Source organism: Pan troglodytes, chromosome 10 (genome assembly GCF_028858775.2).
Source record: "Pan troglodytes isolate AG18354 chromosome 10, NHGRI_mPanTro3-v2.0_pri, whole genome shotgun sequence".
In the NCBI taxonomy this organism is placed as follows: Eukaryota; Metazoa; Chordata; class Mammalia; order Primates; family Hominidae; genus Pan; species Pan troglodytes.
This window is the reverse complement of record NC_072408.2, coordinates 115,929,909-115,948,612: the sequence shown is the minus strand read 5'-3', so window position 1 is coordinate 115,948,612 and position 18,704 is coordinate 115,929,909. Positions and strand designations below refer to the sequence as shown.

At 46.0% G+C, this 18,704-nt stretch overlaps 1 protein-coding gene across 15 annotated transcripts in view; it reads right to left on the bottom strand.

Moving 5' to 3' along the window:
* The window catches only part of ACACB (acetyl-CoA carboxylase beta), a 158,279-nt gene that overhangs the window by 130,593 nt on the left and 8,982 nt on the right, over nt 1-18,704 (bottom strand). The window contains exon 1 of one of the 15 annotated variants that reach the window (XM_024348034.3): nt 7,381-7,469. The exons of the other annotated variants lie outside the window; for them this stretch is intronic. The gene's annotated coding sequence lies outside the window, so the exon portion shown is untranslated. Of the gene's footprint in view, nt 1-7,380; nt 7,470-18,704 lie in introns of those variants that run through there. 15 annotated transcript variants of the gene reach the window in all.

Genomic DNA, 18,704 nt, shown 5'->3' with positions numbered 1-18,704 from the left:
AATTCTGCCTCAGCCTCCTGAGTAGCTTGGGCTACAGGCATGCACCACCATGCCTAGCTAATTTTTCTATTTTTGTGGAGACAGAATTTCACAATGTTGACCAGGCTGCTCTCTAACTCCTGACCTTGGCTTCCCAAAGTGCTAGGATTACAGACGTGACCCACCGCGCCCAGCCAAAGCTGTTATTTTTTTTTTAAAGACTCTTAATTATATTCCACTTTATAAATGAAAGGGAATTGTTGCTTTTGTCATCATCATCATCATTCTAGTATTATTATCATATAGTCAGTCACCATCATGGCCCTGGAGGGAGGGAGGGCGCCATCATCCCCAGTGTGGGGTATGCTTACAACTAGCATAGAAGCCCAACAAGCCTCGGGAGACTGTTTTCTGTTGCAGGGTCTAGACCAGTGCCTGGTATGCAATGAGGGCTTACAAGTGTGTATTGAAAGAATGAACCTAGGTATTCCAATCTCTAAGCCACACCTCTTTCTATCACCCTAACTCTGCCCTACTAATGAGTAGATCATTGTTATTTGAAGGAAATCTTGTTTTAAAAATGAGCCCAGTGCGGTGGCTCATGCCTGTAATTCCAGCACTTTGGGAGGCTGAGGCGGGCAGATCACCTGAGGTTGGGAGTTTGAGACCAGCCTGGCCAACATGGTGAAACCCTGTCTGTACTAAAAATAAAAATACAAAAATTAGCTGGGCATGGTGGTGGGTGCCTGTAATTCCAGCTACTCGGGAGTCTGAGGCATGAGAATCACTTGAACCTGGAGGTGGAGGTTGCAGTGAGCTGAGATCATGCAACTGCATTCCAGCCTGGGCAACAGAGTGAGACTTTGTCTCAAAAAAAAAAAAAAAAAAAAAAAAAAAAAGAAAAAAAGAAAAAGAAAAGAAAAGCCCAGGAGGCAGAGGTTGAAATGAGCTAAGATGGCACCACTGCACTCCAGCCTGGACAACAGAGTGAGACCCTATTTCAAAAAAAAATTTTAAATGGGACCTCTCTCAACAAATTTCAAATGTGTTGAAATTTCTGAACCAATTTTGCCACAATTATATACTAGAAGCATTACAAAAGTGGACCACAAAGCTCGGCAGGTCAGTTTGGTATCTAAAAATCCTTTTTTTTTTTTTGAGTCAGAATCTCACTCTGTCGCCCAGGTGGGAGCATAGTGGCGTAATCTCGGCTCACTGCAACCTCTGCCTCCTGGGTTCAAGAGATTCTTGAGCCTCAGCCTCCCTAGTAGCTGGGATTACAGGTGCCCACCACCATGCCCGGCTAATTTTTGTATTTTTTGTAAAGATGGGGTTTCACCATGTTGGCTAGGCTGGTGTCTAACTCCTGACCTCAAGTGATCCGCCCACCTCTGCCTCCCAAAGTGCTAGGATTACAGGCGTGAGACACTGCGCCCCGCCATAAAGCTTTTTCTTTTTAAATTTCAACACAATGTTTTTAAGGGAAGTGGAAAAGTTCTCAATATTTCCCAGAACTAAACAATCCAAGTACTTCTTACACACTTTCAGCAGCAGAATTTGCTGATATGTTGCCAAGGCTATTTTCTAGGTAGTACACAGGGTCAGAGGGGTTTTTTCCTTTCAAGATCATCATGTGTTTTTTTTAAAGAAAAGTCAGTCAAGGGTGGCTCAATGTCAATGTAACATGCCACATTAATGGAACAAAGGAAAAAAAACCACATGATCATCTCAATTGATGCAGGAAAAGCATTTGACAAAATCCAACACCCTTTCATGATAACAACATTCAGAAAATTAGGAACAGAAGGGAACTGCAACTTAATAAAGTACATTTATGAAAAATCCACAGCTAACATCATACTAAATGGGGAAAGGCTGATAGCTTTAACCAGGTATAAGACAAGGATGCCCACTTTCACCAGTGCTATTCAACACTGTACTGGAAGTTCTAGACAAACCAATTAGACAATAAAATGAAATAAAAGACATAGAGATTAGGAAGGAAGAAGTAAAGCCACCCCTATTCACAGATTACATGGTCCTATATGTAGAAAGTGCCAGATAATACACACACAGAAAACCTTGGTATTGTAGAGGTAATAAAAATAATTAAGCAAAGTTGCAGGATACAAGATAAATACACAAAAATAGTTGTGTTTCTATACACCAGTGGTAAATAATCTGAAAAAGAAATTAAGAAAACAATTCCATTTATAATAGCATTCAAAAGAATAAAACACCTAGAAATAAATATGTTTAATTTCAATGTTTCCTTTTTCTATTATTGCCTATCACACTTGTTTCCTACCTAGGAATAAATTTAACCAAAGAAGTGAAAGACCTGTACACTGAAAACTACAAAACATTACTAAAAGAAATTAAAGAAGAATTAAATAAATGCAAAGACATACCTTGCTCATGGATTGGAAGACTTATTGTTAAGATGTCCATATTATCCAAAGGAATATACAGATTTATATGGAATTTCAAGAGGCCCCAGTCAGCCAAAACAATCTTAAAAAATACGTTTGAAGATTCACATTTCCCAATTTAAAAACTTACTACAAAGCTATGGTAAACAAAACAGCATGGTATTTGGCATAAGATAGACATATAGATCAATGGAATAGAAACTTATACATCTATGGTCAATCTATTTTTGACATGGATATCAAGACCATCCAATGGAGAAAGAATGATCTCTTCAGGCCAGGTGTGGTGGCTCATGCCTGTAATCCCAGCACTTTGGGAGGCTGAAGCGGGTGGATCACGAGGTCAGGAGATCAAGACTATCCTGGCTAACATGGTGAAACCCCATCTCTACTAAAAATACAAAAAAATTTAGCCAGGCATGGTGGCAGGTGCCTGTAGTCCCAGCTACTTGGGAGACTGAGGAAGGAGGATGGCGTGAACCCGGGAGGCAGAGCTTGCAGTGAGCTGAGATTGCACCACTGCACTCCAACCTGGGCGACAGAGCAAGACTCCATCTCAAAAAAAAAAAAAAAAAAAAAAAAAAGTATTATCTCTTTAACACCACATGGTGCTGGAACAACTGGATTTCCACATGCACAAGAATAAAAAGTTGGACCCCTACTTCATACCACATACAATCATTAACTCAAAATGGATCAAAGACCTAAATATAAAAGCTAAAACCACAAACCTCTTAGAAGAAAACATAGAAGTAATTCATCATGACCTTGGATTTGTCAATTGATTCTTAGATATGACACCACAAGCATTGGATGCTTCTTGATGAAGTCCAATTTACCATAAGAAAAAATAGGTAAATTGGACTTCATCAAGATTAAAAGCTTTCGTGAATCATAGGATGCTATCAAGAAAGTGAAAAGATAACCTACAGAATGGGAGGACCACTTGCAAACCATATATCTAATAAGAGTCTAGTGCCCAGAATGTATAAAGAACTCCTAAAACTCAACAACAAAAAGACAACCCAATTTTTAAGTGGACAAAAGACTTGGATAGACATTGCTCCAATGAAGATATACAAATGGTCAATAAATAGATGAAAAGATATTCAACATGCTTAGGTGTCAGGAAAATGCAAATCATATAATCACAGTGAGATACCACTTCACATGCACTGGGATGGCTATAACCCAAAAGAGAGAGAGAGAGAATAACAAGTGTTGGTGAAGAGGTACAGAAATTGGAACTCTTAACCATTGCCAGTAGGAATTTAAAATGTTGGAGCTGTTGTGGAAAAGAGTTTGGTGGTTCCTTAAAAAGTTGAACATAGAATTATCATATGATCCAGCAATCTCACTCCTAGGTATATCCCAAAAGAATTGAAAACAACGACTCAAACAAATACATAGCAGTACTATGGGTATCTTTCTGATGCCCAAGCCTTGTTCTTACCCCAGGATTTCTCAACCATGGCACTACTGATATTTAGGGCTGGAAAATTCTTTGTGGTGGGGGCTCTCCTGTGCATTATAGTATGTAGAGCAACACCCTTGACCTCTGCCTGTTTGATGCCAGTAGCATCTACCTCCATCAGCTGGGACAACCAGAACATCTCCAGATATTGACAAATGTCCCATGGGAGGCAAAACTGCCCTTTGGTTGTGAATCTCTGGTCTCAACTCCTCTGCCTAGTCCTTGCCTTCCTGTCTCCTTTTGCCTCTGAATGGTGAGCTAGGAACCTCTGGGGACAAAGTCTATTTCATACTATTACTATTTATCTTGCGCATAGTAAATTCTCAAGAAAATCTTTAAAATTGTCTGCAAGAAAGGTCCGAGTCCTGAAACAGCTGGCTCACACATGCCCTCAGGAAAAATTTTGAAATTAACAACAGCCAGAGAACATTGCCAAAAATGTTGCAAAAGCTATCCCGGCTTCCCCAGAGGCCCAACAGATTAAATCCTACATCCTCCCCAGGAAAGGAGGGCATACGGGGCCCTCTAAACCTGACCCCTGCTGAATGGCCACTCCCTCTCATGCCCTCTGCTGGCCACAGTGGCCAAATGCTTTAGAAATTCGGCAGTCCACTCCCTTGGGGCTCTTTGCCCAGTCCATCCTGGCCTGGGAGGCCTGGGTACAGACTTCCATCATGATGACACAGAAAACATGGCATGGAAGTGGCTTGTTCGGTTGTCTGTTCTCCCTGACCGACTGGGTGGTCCTTGGGGACATAGACCAAGTGTCATTCATTTTGGATCCTTGTACCCAGCTTGGTGCTTGGCACAGAGTAAGAGCTCAAAAACTGTGTGTAAGCTGGGGGCAATGGCTACGTCTGTAATCCCAACACTTTGGGAGGCCAAGGCGGGAGGCTTACTTGAGCCTGGGACATCAAGACTACAGTGAGCCATGATGGCACCAATGCACTCCAGCCTGGGCAACCAAGTGAGATCCTGTCTCAAAAAAACAAAACAAACCAAATGGAAAAAAAAAAAAACAAAAAAACTGTGTGCTGAAAAAATGAAAAAAAAAAATATATATAGATATATATATATATATGCACACACATTAAGCACCAACCAATGTCTTGAACTAAGCTGGAATTTTGATTTTTAAAGTTCTCATTTCTGAAACTGCATTCAGGAACACCAAGAGAATGAGCCAAGTATCTCCATGACAGTTTTGAAAGAAAGGGCTGAAGAGAACAACTCATACAAATGCGACCAATCTTAGGCAAATTTTAAATGTGGGCATTTGAAATTGTGAGATATAAGAAACAGCAGATGCATAAAATTGATAGGGTGGGCATCCCTCTACCCCAGTCAAAAAATACTTGAATTATTGCTTAGAAAAGTGCAGCATCAAGGCCAGGCACGGTGGCTCATGCCTGTAACCCCAGCACTTTCAGAGGCCAAGGTGGGCAGATCTCTTGAGCTCAGGAGTTTACAACCTGCCTGGGCAACATGGCGAAACCCCGTCTCTACAAAAAATATAAAAATTAGCCATGGGCAGTGGTGTGTGCCTGTAGTCCCAGGTACTCAGGAGGCTGAGGCAGGAGAATTGCTTGAGCTCAGGAGGGGGAGGTTGCAGTGAGCCAAGATCACGCCACTGCACTCCAGCCTGGGCAACGAGAGAGAGAGAGAGAGAGAGAGAGAGAGAGAAAGAGAAGTGCAGCATAAAGACAAAAGTGTGCTACAACGGTTGTGAATTATGAGGTGTGAGAATACATTGTTTACATTTATTCCTGTTGGAAAGCCAATCAAATTATGCAAGTTTTACATGATGTAAGTTCTTCAGGAACTTGCTTAGAAAATCCTGGCTGGCTGGACAAATGGATGGCTGATTAACTACGGATAGAAGGATGAGTAGGTGGTGTGTGGAGAGAGAAGGTGAGTGGATGAGTCGATGGGCAAGATGGTTAGACACACGCATGGCAGGTGATAGAGGGATGGCAGGTAAAGCTGCAAGTTGTACAGCAGAGGCTCTGATGAATGCAGTGGCCAGTTCTTCTCCCCAGTTCAGCCCTTCTCTCACTCTGCAAATCCTTTACAATCTGTTATTCTGTTGGATCTAATCCCCCAAACCTTCCTTGCCAGGGTTACCTACATGAAAAACCTCAGAGCCTTTCCCTTTTCTTTGCAGAGTAATGACGTGGGACCCAAAGGTCACCCCATACAAGAACTTTTCCCAAGTGAATACACAGAGACAAATCGGAGGACTGTTTGAGAAAGCTACAGAAGAAACTCTCTGAGCCTCAGTTTCCTCATCTATAAAATGGGGATACGAATTCTCACCCCATTCACCTCACTGCTGCTCTCTGCATAACATCTGTACCTATATAGCAACCACACATACAAGCCATCAAATTTGTGGAGTGTCTTCAAGCTCCCAAGACCCTCATCACCACCTCCCTCCAATCCTCAAAACACCTCCATGGGACTGGGCGCGATGGCTCACACCTGTAATCCCAGCACTTTGGGAGGCTGAGGCAGGTGGATCACCTGAAGTCAGAAGTTGGAGACCAGCCTGTCCAACAAGGTGAAACCTCATTCTACTAAAAAATACAAAAATTAGCTGGGCGTGGTGGTGCACGCCTGTAATCCCAGCTACTTGGGAGGCTGAGGCAGGAGAATCACCTAAACCCAGGAGGCAGAGGTTGCAGTGAGCTGAGATCATACCACTGCACTCCAGCCTGGGTGACAGAGTGAGACTCCATCTCAAAAAAAAAAGGAACAACCCAATGGATGTTATTATTGTCATTGTCACTACTTGACTTCCATTTTACAGCTTGGTAAACTGTGGATCAGTAACTTTCCCTTGCTCATACCTTTTCCACTGTCCCACCACTGCAGTGGAGATAAGTAAATTCCATAAGGCAGCAGGTGGTACAAGGAGTGCGTAGATATGATCCTAAAAGCAGACAGACACCTGGCTGTGTACCTTTAAGACACAGCCGCAGATTGACATGCAAACTAACGGTGCCAGACAGGGGGTTGGGGGGGCTGTGGTCGAGAATGAGCACCGATCACGCAGTTTGATTCCATGAGCAGGGAAGGCCAGACGAGCCCTTCCAGTGAACCTCTGTGGACGCTATCATGACAAGCTGCTGCCCTTCGCTGAAATAACCCAGCGGACCCGAAAACCAGATGCCAGACAAAGCTATTTTTATGTCTTGCAAACCTAACCCAAGCAACAGCTGCCTGGTGAAAGAGTGATCGTGGCCTTCACCACAATGAACACGAGAAACTGCTCAGTCCTGGTAAGTGCTGGCCAGTCACCAGGCAAGGGCAGGGCAAGGACGGGAGTCAGGAGTCTGTTTTCCAGTCCCCCCCAACCCACAGCACACTCATCCCCATGCCTGGTGAGGTCTTTAAAGGACAGAGGGGACAGAATATCAGCATCCAGCAATCCCCATCCATGCTTGGATTTTTCCTCCCACCAAGATTAACTCCCCAGCACTTGTTGCCACTTACCATCACTGGGGATGCTGCCACCAGCTCCATTCTTGAGTGAGGCTGACAGGCGCCCACAGGGTGACTAAGGGAACCCAGCTGGCAGAGTGTCACCTTTCAGCGGGAGGCTGGTGGCGTGCATCAGGCCATGGGGGTGGGGCTTGGACCGGCCAGCACTCCGACATGGGTGAGCGTTCCCCCAAGTTGGCAGTGCAGCATGCCTTTATCTGTCACCCATAAATTTAAGCCATTTCAAAGGTCCTCACTCAGCCTTCTCCTGACCTCAAGCTTAGGTAGTTAAGAGGCTATCTGTGCTCCCAGGGGCTTCGTGGGCTTGAGGGCCACCTCCCTCCAGCTTGCCACATTTCTGTACTTAGCCCTACTTCACTGCTCATGCAATTGCCCTCTTGCCCAACTCTCCATCTCTGGAACAGGCTTTAAACAGTCCTGTAATCACAACAGCCCTGGGTAGACAGGAAAACAGCATCGACAGATATTCCAAGGGGTTCATCTGTCAGACGCCTGTCCAGAAGGGAGGGTGAGACTCAGCACAACTTGTGTTTGGCTATACTGGGCACGAATGGCCAGCTGGACACACAGGTCAGCCCAGGCAGGAAAGAGAAGCAACAGTATCGGGACAAAGAGGGGGTGGTCAGGGGCCCTTCAGCAAGTGGCGCAATGTCCTTTTGCAAATTCAGAGATAATTAAACTGATGGGGACAGGCCAAGTGTGGCTGCTGGGGCGTAAGAGGCTGACTGGTGGACACCTTCACCTGCACTCGGCCTGTAGATCCAGGGTGTCACAGATCAGAGTGTTTCTCAAAAGCCACCTGCTGCAACCTACAGCTGAATGCGGGGAAGCACAGGGATCATCGAGTCCAGCGTGCTTGTGTTGTAGATGAGCAAATGGTGGCCAGGAAGGCCACATGTGCAATTAGCCACAGAGCCAAAGACTGGGACCAACCAAGATCCCCGGCTCCAGGCCAGTTCTTCCGCTATATTGAGGCATGATTGGCGGCCAGAGTCGACTGTCTCCGGGCACCTTGTTTGGTCCCCTGGAAACTGACCTGGGTTCATATGTCGGTTCTGCCACTTACAAGCTGGGGAAGCCTTGGGCAAGTTAAATGCCCTCCCTGATCATCAGTCTCCTCATCTGCAAAATGGGGATAAGGATGGTACCTACATCATTGCTGGGCTGTTAAGAGTTCAATGAGTTCATCCCCCCTGGGGCACTGAGTGCAGTGCTGGATGCAGTTGGGCTGTACACATCTGAGCCATCAGCATTCACCATCTGCACTCAGAGCACCATGGGCAGTGTGAGCCACCGCTCCAGGACTCTGCCACCAATGGACAGTGTGATCTTGAACAAATCACCTCCCCTCTCCAAACCTCAGTGTCCCCATCTAGAAAAGGGGGCAAAATACCCAGCCTCGCCTACCTCACCTGCCTTATTGTGAGAATCAACCAAGATTCATGTAGTCACTCAACACCAAATAGAGCCTTCCCCTTCCTGCTGCACCAAACAGAAAGAACCAGGCAGGTGATAGTGATGGCGGCTTCTGCTGTGAGCATCTTCCTCCACTCATGGACAGAAAGGATTCACATTTGGTTCACAGCACCTGTCAGTCCTGGTCAGGTGTCAGAGCCACTCTCTAAGGATCGGCTAGCCCAGGCAGGAAAGGCAGATCCCCCCATCAAGGACAGCTTCCCAGGCCTGCAGCCTAGAACTGCTTTGGGGGGGCAGAGGGGATGGTGCCCTGCAGGGGCAGGCATTTTTCCAAAGGGGAAAGTCTCTGGGCTTTCAGCAGCATGGACCAGGCTGAATTAACATCCTATCTGTTCCCTGATCCAGTGAGGATGCTCCTAAGGACTCTGGGTGTGTTTGGGGGCCCAGGGAGACCATTTTTTAGGTTATTTCAACAGAGGATTATTTTTTTAATGCCCACATAGGGGTTGAAGAAGGGAAGAAAGGAAATGTTAGGGAGTGTTGCAGGGAAGAGGAAGTGATTCCTAATAAGTCGCGACAAGTGTTTTTCTGTGTCACTGGCATGTGTGTGGCCTATGACAGCCACTGTGCTAAGAGCTTTACATGCAGGGTCCTGCTCCTTTCACAGGCGAGAAAAGCGAGGCTCAGTCACTCTCTAAGCCCACACTTTAAGACCCACGTGGCCTCACTTTGGAGCCTGAGCTCCTAATTCTCGCACTCTCCTGCTCTACATGCGGAATTTCTGTCCACAAACTCTAGAAAAGGTCCTAAGTGATGGTCACGGTCACTGCCTTGTTTTTTAGAGTTGTGGGCTTGTTTTTAAATCTGTATCCACTCTTTTTTATTTATTTATTTATTTATTTCGAGACAGGGTCTTGCTTTGTCACCCAGGCTGGCCTCAAGTGATCCTCCCACTTTGGCCTCCCAAAGTGTTGGGATTACAGGCCTGAGCCACTGTGCCTGGCCTGTGTCCAGGCCACAAATAAATAAGCAATGTTTATTTGTCAATTAATAATTTATTAAGTTGACCAGATGCAGTGGCTCATGCCTATAATTCCAGCACTTTAGGAGGCCAAAGTGGGAGGATGGTTTGCGCCCAGCAGTTCAGGACCAGCCTGGGTAACATAGCGAGACCCTGTCTCAGAAAACAAATTAATTAATTAAATTGGGGAAAAAAAGTCCATCTATTATTGCTTTAAAAAAAAAAAAGAAAGCAACAAAAGTACTTCTGTAGACTTTGGGTTCTTCTTGGAAGGACTTTTGGGGAGATAGCTATGTTCTGCCCAAATAAAGAAAAACTTTTAAAATTAAAATCTAATTACTGACTGGGTGCAGTGGCTCACGCCCGTAATCCCAGCACTTTGGGAGGCTGAGGGGGGCGGATCACTTGAGTTCAGGAGTTCGAGACCAGCCTGGCCAACATAGTGAAACCCCGTCTCTACTAAAAACACAAAAAATTAGCTGGGCGTGGTGGTGGGTGCCTGTAATCCCAGCTATTGGGGAGGCTGAGGTGGGAGAATCACTTGAACCCAGGAGGCGGAAGTTGCAATGAGCCAAGATTGTGCCATTGCACTCCAGCCTGGGAAACAAGAGTGAAACTCCGTCTAAAAAATAAAATAAAATAAAATTTAAAAAGTCCAAAAAAATTGGCCAGGTGTGGTGGCAGGCAGCAGTAATCCCAGCTACTAGGGAGGCTGAGGCAGGAGAATCACTTGAACCCAGGAGGTGGAGGTTGCAGTGAGCCGAGATCACACCACTGCACTGCGGCCTGGGCGACAGAGCAAAACTCCATAAGATCTAATTGCTAGAATCTCAGAATCAGGAAAAGCCACATCTAGAAGGCAGTTCAGAGAGGATACCTTCCGGGTTGGAGACAGACGTGAGGGAGAGCAAAAAGTAAAGAGCATCTGCACTGGGACTTTGAAGGTTGAATAGGAGCTCGCCAGGCTGCCAAGGGAGCAGGACATCTCAAGCAGAATTTACTCTTGGGGACTCTACCAAAGTTCTTAAAGCAGGAGCTGTGATTAGCAAATCGGCTATGTTGTGAAGGATGATCCTTTAAGATTTTTGCATCTGAAGAAGATACGTGACAACTTTTAGCTGGCAGCGGAGGGAGGTCTACCCTCCCTGCGAACTGTAAGACTTGAAAAGGCACACCCCATGCTGTGATCCAAGAACTTCGCCTTCCCCTGCAACTGTGCTTGACGGCACTGGTGACACACCATGATCCCTTACACCAGAGGAACAAATGTTCGGGGACAGCAAAATAATTGCAACTGTCATCTCTAGGAATCTAGGGAGTGAGTCTGCTCCCTGACACTCCCTGACTGCAAATACTAAGAACTTAATTCTTTTTTTTTTTTTTAGGCGAATTCTGGATCTATCACCCAGGCCAGAGTGCAGTGGCATGATCTTGGCTCACTGCAACCTCTGCCTCCCAGGCTGAGGCCATCCTCCTACCTCAGCCTCCAGAGTAGCTGGGACTACAGGCGTGTGCCACCATGCCCAGCTAATTTTTTTTTTTTTTTTTGTAGAGACAGGATCTCACTTTGTTGCCCAGGCTGATCTTGAACTCCTGAGTAAGAGCTTTGTCCTAATAATTAATAATACCAATAATGCCTTCCATTATAAGCATCTTGTTTACAAGTATCCCATTTCACACATGAGAATCCAATGTCCAGAGAGGTGGAGTGACTTGTTTGAAGTCACACAGCTTGGAGGTATACATGGCATTCGACCCTGGGCTACCTGACTCTAAAGCTAGATTTGTCATAGGCGGAGGTGACCAGGTCGTTGATTCAATTGTTTAATGGGCTACCCTATTGGATTGGTGGAATCAGAGCCTGAAAAAGACACCCAAAGAGGGTCAGCGTTTTCAGACTTACAACATGTCAGAGCATCTGGGTCTTCAGGGAATCCCAGCCAGTACTGCTAGAGTAAGCAAAAGATTACTACATCTCTGGTTTTGTGCCAAATCCCAAACCATTCCATCCTAGAGTTGAGTACGGGTGTACAGCATTCAAGGCCTCTGATTTTGGAACAACTTCAGGGAGCAAAACATATTTAAGAGAAGCCTGTACATTTCAGCTTCTCCCTCAGCCAGGAAATTACTCAAATGATTGAGTCTCCCAGGGCCCTCTGAGAGTATAGACCCAGAAAGATGCACATCCATAATGCCTGGTACACTGTAGGTGCTCAATTAATGCCTGTTGAGACAAACCAAACTTCTTTTTTCTTTCTTTTTTTTAATTTTTTTTGTGTGTGTAGAGACAAGGTCGCTCTCTGTCACCCAGGCTGGAGTCCAGTGGCACAATTGTAACTGACAGCAGCCTCGAACTCCTGGGATCAAGCAATCCTCCTGTTTTAGCCTCCCAAATAGCTGGGACTACAGGTGCACACCACGACATCTAGCTAATCTTTTTTATATTTTGTAGAGATAGGGTCTTTCTATGTTGCCCAGGCTGGTCTTGAACTCCTGTCCTCAAGCAATCTTCCCACCTCTTCCTCCCAAAGTTCTAGGATTACAGGCATAAGCCACCATGCCTGGTTCAGATCAAATTCTTGATGTGGTGAATCTGCCATCCCAAGCAAAACTGGCCTGAATGGTTCCAGATCGGCCCCTGCCTTGAAGGAAGGTAAGAGGAGCCGTTTTTCCACCTCCAATGGAAAACATGTTCCGCAGTCTAAAGGCCTATCAGTCTGATCTGTCTGGCTAGCCTCTCACTTGAATTATCCCTGCAGAAATTGCTGAAGTCCACTGTTCAGCTCTCCTAAGTTCTGGTCCTTGCCATCTTCACAGGTGGAATCCTATCCTTCTTCCCTTCTCCCCCTGCTGTGCTGTGAATTTGCCTTCTTCAGCCATTCACTCATTCATCAGCAGGTATTTCCTGAGCACCTGCCAGGTGTGGTACACGCTGCTGGAGACATGGAGCAAACAGGCAGGAATGGCCCAGCCCTGCCTTCGTGGGTTTATGATCTCACTGGGAAGCAAATAAAATCACAAACCTAAGGGCACAACCAGGAGAACTGCCATGAACTCATGATGGATCAGGTTTTGCACCAAAATGTAAGTCATTTTTGAGTGTGAAACCAAGAACCCTCTGGGCGACACAGTGCATTGGTTAGAGCACGAGATCTGGATTCAGGTTCTATTTCTGCTGTTCATTTCTTGTGTGACCTTGAACAAGCTTCCTCACCTCTCTGAGCTTGGGTTTTCTCATGTATACAATGATAAGGAAGTCTTCCTCATACAGTTTTGGAGTTTAAGTAAACTAATACAGATCAAGTCATTGATGAAAGAGTGTGCTACCATTTATGGTGCTCTCCATCATGTACCAAGCACTGCGCTAAGTGATTTACCTAAGATCAAGTTCAAGCCACTGTTATATCTCACTTGGGCCACTGCGAAAGTCTCTTGACCTGTCTCTCTGGCCTGGTCTTGTCCCTCCAGTTCATCATGCACAGAGAAGCCAAAGCGATCTTGTAAAAATTCCACAGACATCGTTAGTGTCCAGATTATAATGTCTCTAAGAACATTTCCCACTGAAAGGAACCAGGACTCCTTGGAGAAATGGCTGATTCTAGGGCTGGGGCAGAAATGTACATGATGAGCTGAGATATCTTCTTGCCTGAAAACAAGGACCCTCCAGGGGCATGGGCTACCAAAGAGAGGCTGCAAACGGATGATGACTGCAGTGGATTGAAACACATCAAAATATCTTTAAAAACCATAAGGTCATAACACCACTCAAAACAAAAACAACTCGTTGACACTTTTCATGGCTGCTAGGGCTACTCATTACTCTGAAAATAGACTTAGCCCCGCCCACACGCAAAAAAAGGACATAATCAACCATGTACTCTGCCTTTCAGGGACTGTATTTCAGGGTAAGCAAATGCTTGAGGAAAGTCGTGTGGTAGAGAACAATGAGAGTTGGGCCGGGCACAGTGGCTCATGCCTGTAATGCCAGCTCTTTGGAAGGCCAAGGCGGGAGTATCGTTTGAGCTCAGGTTTGAGACCAGCCTGGGCAACATAGTGAAACCTCATCTCTATCAAAAATACATAAAATTAGCCAGGCATGGTGGCGAGCGCCTGTGGTCCCAGCTACTCAAGAGGCTGAGGCAGGAGGATCGCTTGAACCTGACAAGTTGAGGTTGCAGTGAGCCAAGATTGTGCCACTGCACTCTAGCCTGGATGACAGAGAGAGACCCTGTCTCAAAACAAACAAACAAACAAAACCAGAAACAACAACAACAACAAAAAACAACAAGAGCTAATAAGCACAGAAAGATTGATGGAAGTAGAAAATCACTATAGTAATGAAACAATAATCTGGGCTTTGCTCATCAGCAGGCAGTAAAGTCATTCAGCAAGAGGGTGATAGGGAACTTTACGACGGAGGTCAGACTGATACCCTAAACTCGCTAATGAACCAAAATCACTAAAAGTGGGATAACTGAACTTTATGTTCTTGACGTGATGCAAGAGAAAACAGAAAAACACCTTCAAAGTATTCCTGCCAAGGATCTGCACCTGAATTGATTCAAGCCTCTTGACCTAGTACTTATTTATAGGTATAGAAGAACATGTTAGATGACACTTGGAAGATGCAATCAGCCAAATCCAGAATATGGAAAATTCTACGGGACAAATGACCCAGTTTCAATAAGTAACTGGCATTTAATAAAGGGAGTTGCTGATTATTACAGATGAGGAGACTTAAGAGAACCCCTGTGGGTCCTGATTTGAATAAAACCATTCAAAGACATCTTTGAGTCACCTGGAGGACAGTCAGCATGAACTAGGTACTAGATTAAGGAATTATCATTCATTCTGTTAGATAGATATAATTATGGCAATGGTTTAAAAAAAAAACTTGTGTCTTTTAGAAATGTGTGCTAAAGTATTGCGGGCAAAACAGTGTGATATCTGGCTGTGAGAATTGCTTGAAAATACTCTGGGGGCCAGATGCAGTGGCTCACATCTATAATCCCAGCACTTTGGGAGGCCAAGGCAGGAGGATCGCTTGAGCCCAGGAGTTCAAGACCAGCCCGAGCAACATGGCAAACCCTGTTACCTAAAAAATAAAAATTAAAAAAAAAAAAACATTAGCCAGGCGTGGTGGCGTGTCCCTGTAGTCCCAGCTACTCTGGAGGCTGAGATGGGAGCCCAGGGTAGTAGAGGCTGCAGTGAGCCGAGATTGTGCCACTGCACTCCAGCCTGGGCGACAGAGTGAGACCCTGTCTCTTTTTTTTTTTGAGACAGGGTCTCACTCTGTCACCCAGGCTGGAGTGTAGTGGCACAATCTTGGCTCAATGCAACCTCTGCCTCCCAGGTTCAAAAGATTCTCCTGCCTCAGCCTCCTGAGTAGTTGGGATTACAGGTGCATGCCACCAGGCCTGGCTAATTTTTGTATTTTTTGTAGAGATGGGCGTTTTTCCATGTTGGCCAGGCTGGTCTCAAACTCCTGGCCTCAAGTGATCTGCCCGCCTCGGCCTCCCAAAGTGCTGGAATTACAGATGTGAGCCACCACGCCCGGCCTAAGACCCTGTCTCTTAAAACAAACAAATAAACAAAAAAAACTCTGGAGCTCTAATTAATGATACGCATGTTGAAGTATTCAAGGATAAAGACACTGATATCTGCAATTTACAGGTGACAAATACAGAAAAATGGTAATGGCAGAAGCTAATCAGGGGTATATGGGCACCCACTGTAAAATTCTTTCAACTTGTATGTTTAAAATATATATATATATTTTTTTGAGATGGAGTCTCGCTCTGTCGCCCAGGCTGGAGTGCAGTGGTGCGATCTCGGCTCACTGCAAGCTCCGCCTCCCGGGTTCATGCCATTCTCCTGCCTCAACCTCCTGAGTAGCTGGGACTACAGGCACCTGCCACCACGCCCGGCTAATTTTTTGTATTTTTAGTAGAGACGGGGTTTCACCATGTTAACCAGGATGGTCTCGATCTCCTGACCTCATGATCCGCCCACTTTGGCCCCCAAAGTGCTGGGATTACAGGCGTGAGCCACTGCACCCAGCTTAAATTTTTTTATAATAAAATGTTGGGGGAATAATATAGGGAAAATGGGTATAGGAAGATGAAACTAGAAGGGCAGAAAGGCAATGGTTATTGAAGCTGGCTGATGAATGCATTGGGGGACCACTGTGCTATTTACTCTGCTTCTGAAGGTGTTAAAAAAAAAACAGGTCAACTTTTTTTCCTATACCAAAAAGTTAAAAAGTTCATAAAATACAATGCAAGTACCCACCAGCTGATTGAAACCTGAATATTAATAGCTAATACTTATGAGTACTAATTTGTGCTAGGCTCCGTATTCAGCATCTTTTTTTTTTTTTTTTTTTTTTTTGAGACAATGTCTGACTCTGTCGCCTAGGCTGGAGTGCAGTGGCACAATCATAGCTCATTGCAGCCTTGAATTCCTGGGCTCGAGCAATCCCCCTCCTCGGCCTCCCAAAGCACTGGGATTACAGGCATGTGCCACCACGCCCAGCAAAATTTTTTATATTTTGTACAGACAGGGACTCAAGCAATCCTCCCGCCTTGGCCTCCCAAAGCACTGGGATTACAGGCATGAACCACCATACCTGGCCTATATGAAGCATTTTATAATCATTGTCTCATTCCACCTTGTGAGACCAGTAGCAGGGGAAGCCTTGTTTTATTGATGAGGAAGTTCCGGGTTCGAGAAGTTGAAGTGACGCAAAGTCACTCACCCGGGTAGTAAGCAGATGAACTGAATTTCACCTTTTCAATGATTGCTCACTGCACCCCTTTCCATGGTCTACACGGCCCTGGCAAACCGGCCTCTGCCACACTGACCCCTCTGCGTTCCTCTGCACATGCTGCCTGGAATGTTCTGGAATGTTCTTCCCCTCCCTGCCCCCACTTCTGTCCTTTGCATGGTTATCTCTTGCTCTTTTTCTGATGGTTGGCTTCAGTGTCCCCACCTCAAACCCACCCTGATACTCAGTGGTCTTATTCTGTAGGACACGTGCCATTCATCACGTGCTGACCTGACTCTGTGCATTCACCAATGAGTTTATGCCTCTTCTCCACTGGAATAGAAGCTTCCTAAGGGCAAGGAGTGGCTCTGTCTTGCTCTGGGCTCTCCAGCACAGTGCCTAGCACACAGAAGCGTCAGGGTCAGTGAACACTTGCTGGAGGCCTGCACCCAGCTCAGGTGTGTCTGTGCCACCCCCACCCCTGCTGCCTACCTGGGGAATCCTCCTGCTCCACTGAGTCCTTGGGGCTGGGAGTGTCCAGGTGAGGCCCTGGGCACAGGCATCTGCACGGCTGTTGAACCCCTGCTGGCTGCTCCCTCATACTGCTGTATCAGGGGCCACCAGAGAGACGCCATGGAACACCATGCTCTTGCTCTATGCCTCACAGTTCCCTGACCTCTTCCTCCTGGCACTCATCATAGGTTGTAGTTATGTGGGTCATTATTACACATCTACCAGTGTCCCCCACTAGAAGGTAAGATCTGTGAGAGCAGGCAAGGCTTAAAACCCAGAGGGGCACAGATTTATCATCAATTTCTGACTTCATCTCCCCCGACCCCTTCCCCAGTCTATTTGCAACTCTGAAAATAGGGTTCTTTTGTAACTCCAGTATAGATACACTAGGAGGCATATAGTAGTCCCTCAAGGAACCCATAAAAGCATGTTGAATAAGAATGAAAGCTGGCAGGCGTGGTCTCTCATGCCTGTAATCCCAGCACTTTGGGAGGCCTAGGCGGGCAGATCACTTGAGGTCAGGAGTTCGAGACCAGCCTGGCCAACATGGTGAAACCCTGTTTCTACTAAAAATACAAAAATTAGCCGAGTGTGGTGATATGCACCTGTGGTCCCAGCTACTTGGGAGGCTGAGGCAGGAGAATCGCTAGAACCTGGGAGGTGGAGGTTGCAGTTAGCTGAGATCACGCCACTGCACCCCAGCCTGGGCAACAGAGCAAGACTATGTCTCAAAAAAATAAAAAAGAAAGCTGATGTTTGTTGAGCACCTCCTACACACTGAGTCTTATGCTGTGCACTTTGTGTGTGTTATCTCTTTAAATGTTCACAAAAATGATAAGATGAGGCACAGAGAGAAAGTCTGTTGTTCAGAGTCACATCAGTGAGTGGCAGAGCTGGGCCCTGGGCTGGGCCCTCCAGCTCCAGGTGTGCACGTGTGTGGCACACGTGTGTGGGTGTGTTTTCTCCATCCCTTCCCCTACGCCCACCATTGCCTCACTCCAAGGCTGAGCTAGTGCAACAGCCTGTTAGCAGATCTCACTGAATCAATTCTACTTTCTCCCTGTTCAAATTCATCCAGAACCCTGGGAGACAGTGCTCTATTTACACACACACACATACACACACACATGCACGCACACACACATGCACACACACACCCCTTGCACCCTGCTCAAGAGCTCGAGCCTGTGAACCTCATCCACTCCATGGTCCTGCCTCCCAGGATCCTGCAAGGAGATGAGGAAGGCATGGAATGAAACGGTTCCATGTTTTGCAAGAGGTGGCTATGAATACCAATCCTGAAAGATGGTCCCCACCCTTGCCAAAAAATAACATTTCTAGGGCCAAATCCCAATGTCACATCTTGGAGAGTCCCACTGCATTTAGCATAGTAAAGGCTCTGAGAAGTCCTGCTGTAAACCACAGGCAGCCTGGTGTTTCCCAAACTGATTGGCCCTGGAGGCCTGTTTCCACCTTGCATGGGCAGCTCTCCATATCAGAAGAGCTCCAAAAGCCTCACTTTGTGGGGAGTATGGAAATAAAAGACCGAGGCCTTCCTTATAACACAGCAGAGAAAGCCTTCTAGGTCAGTTGGGAGGG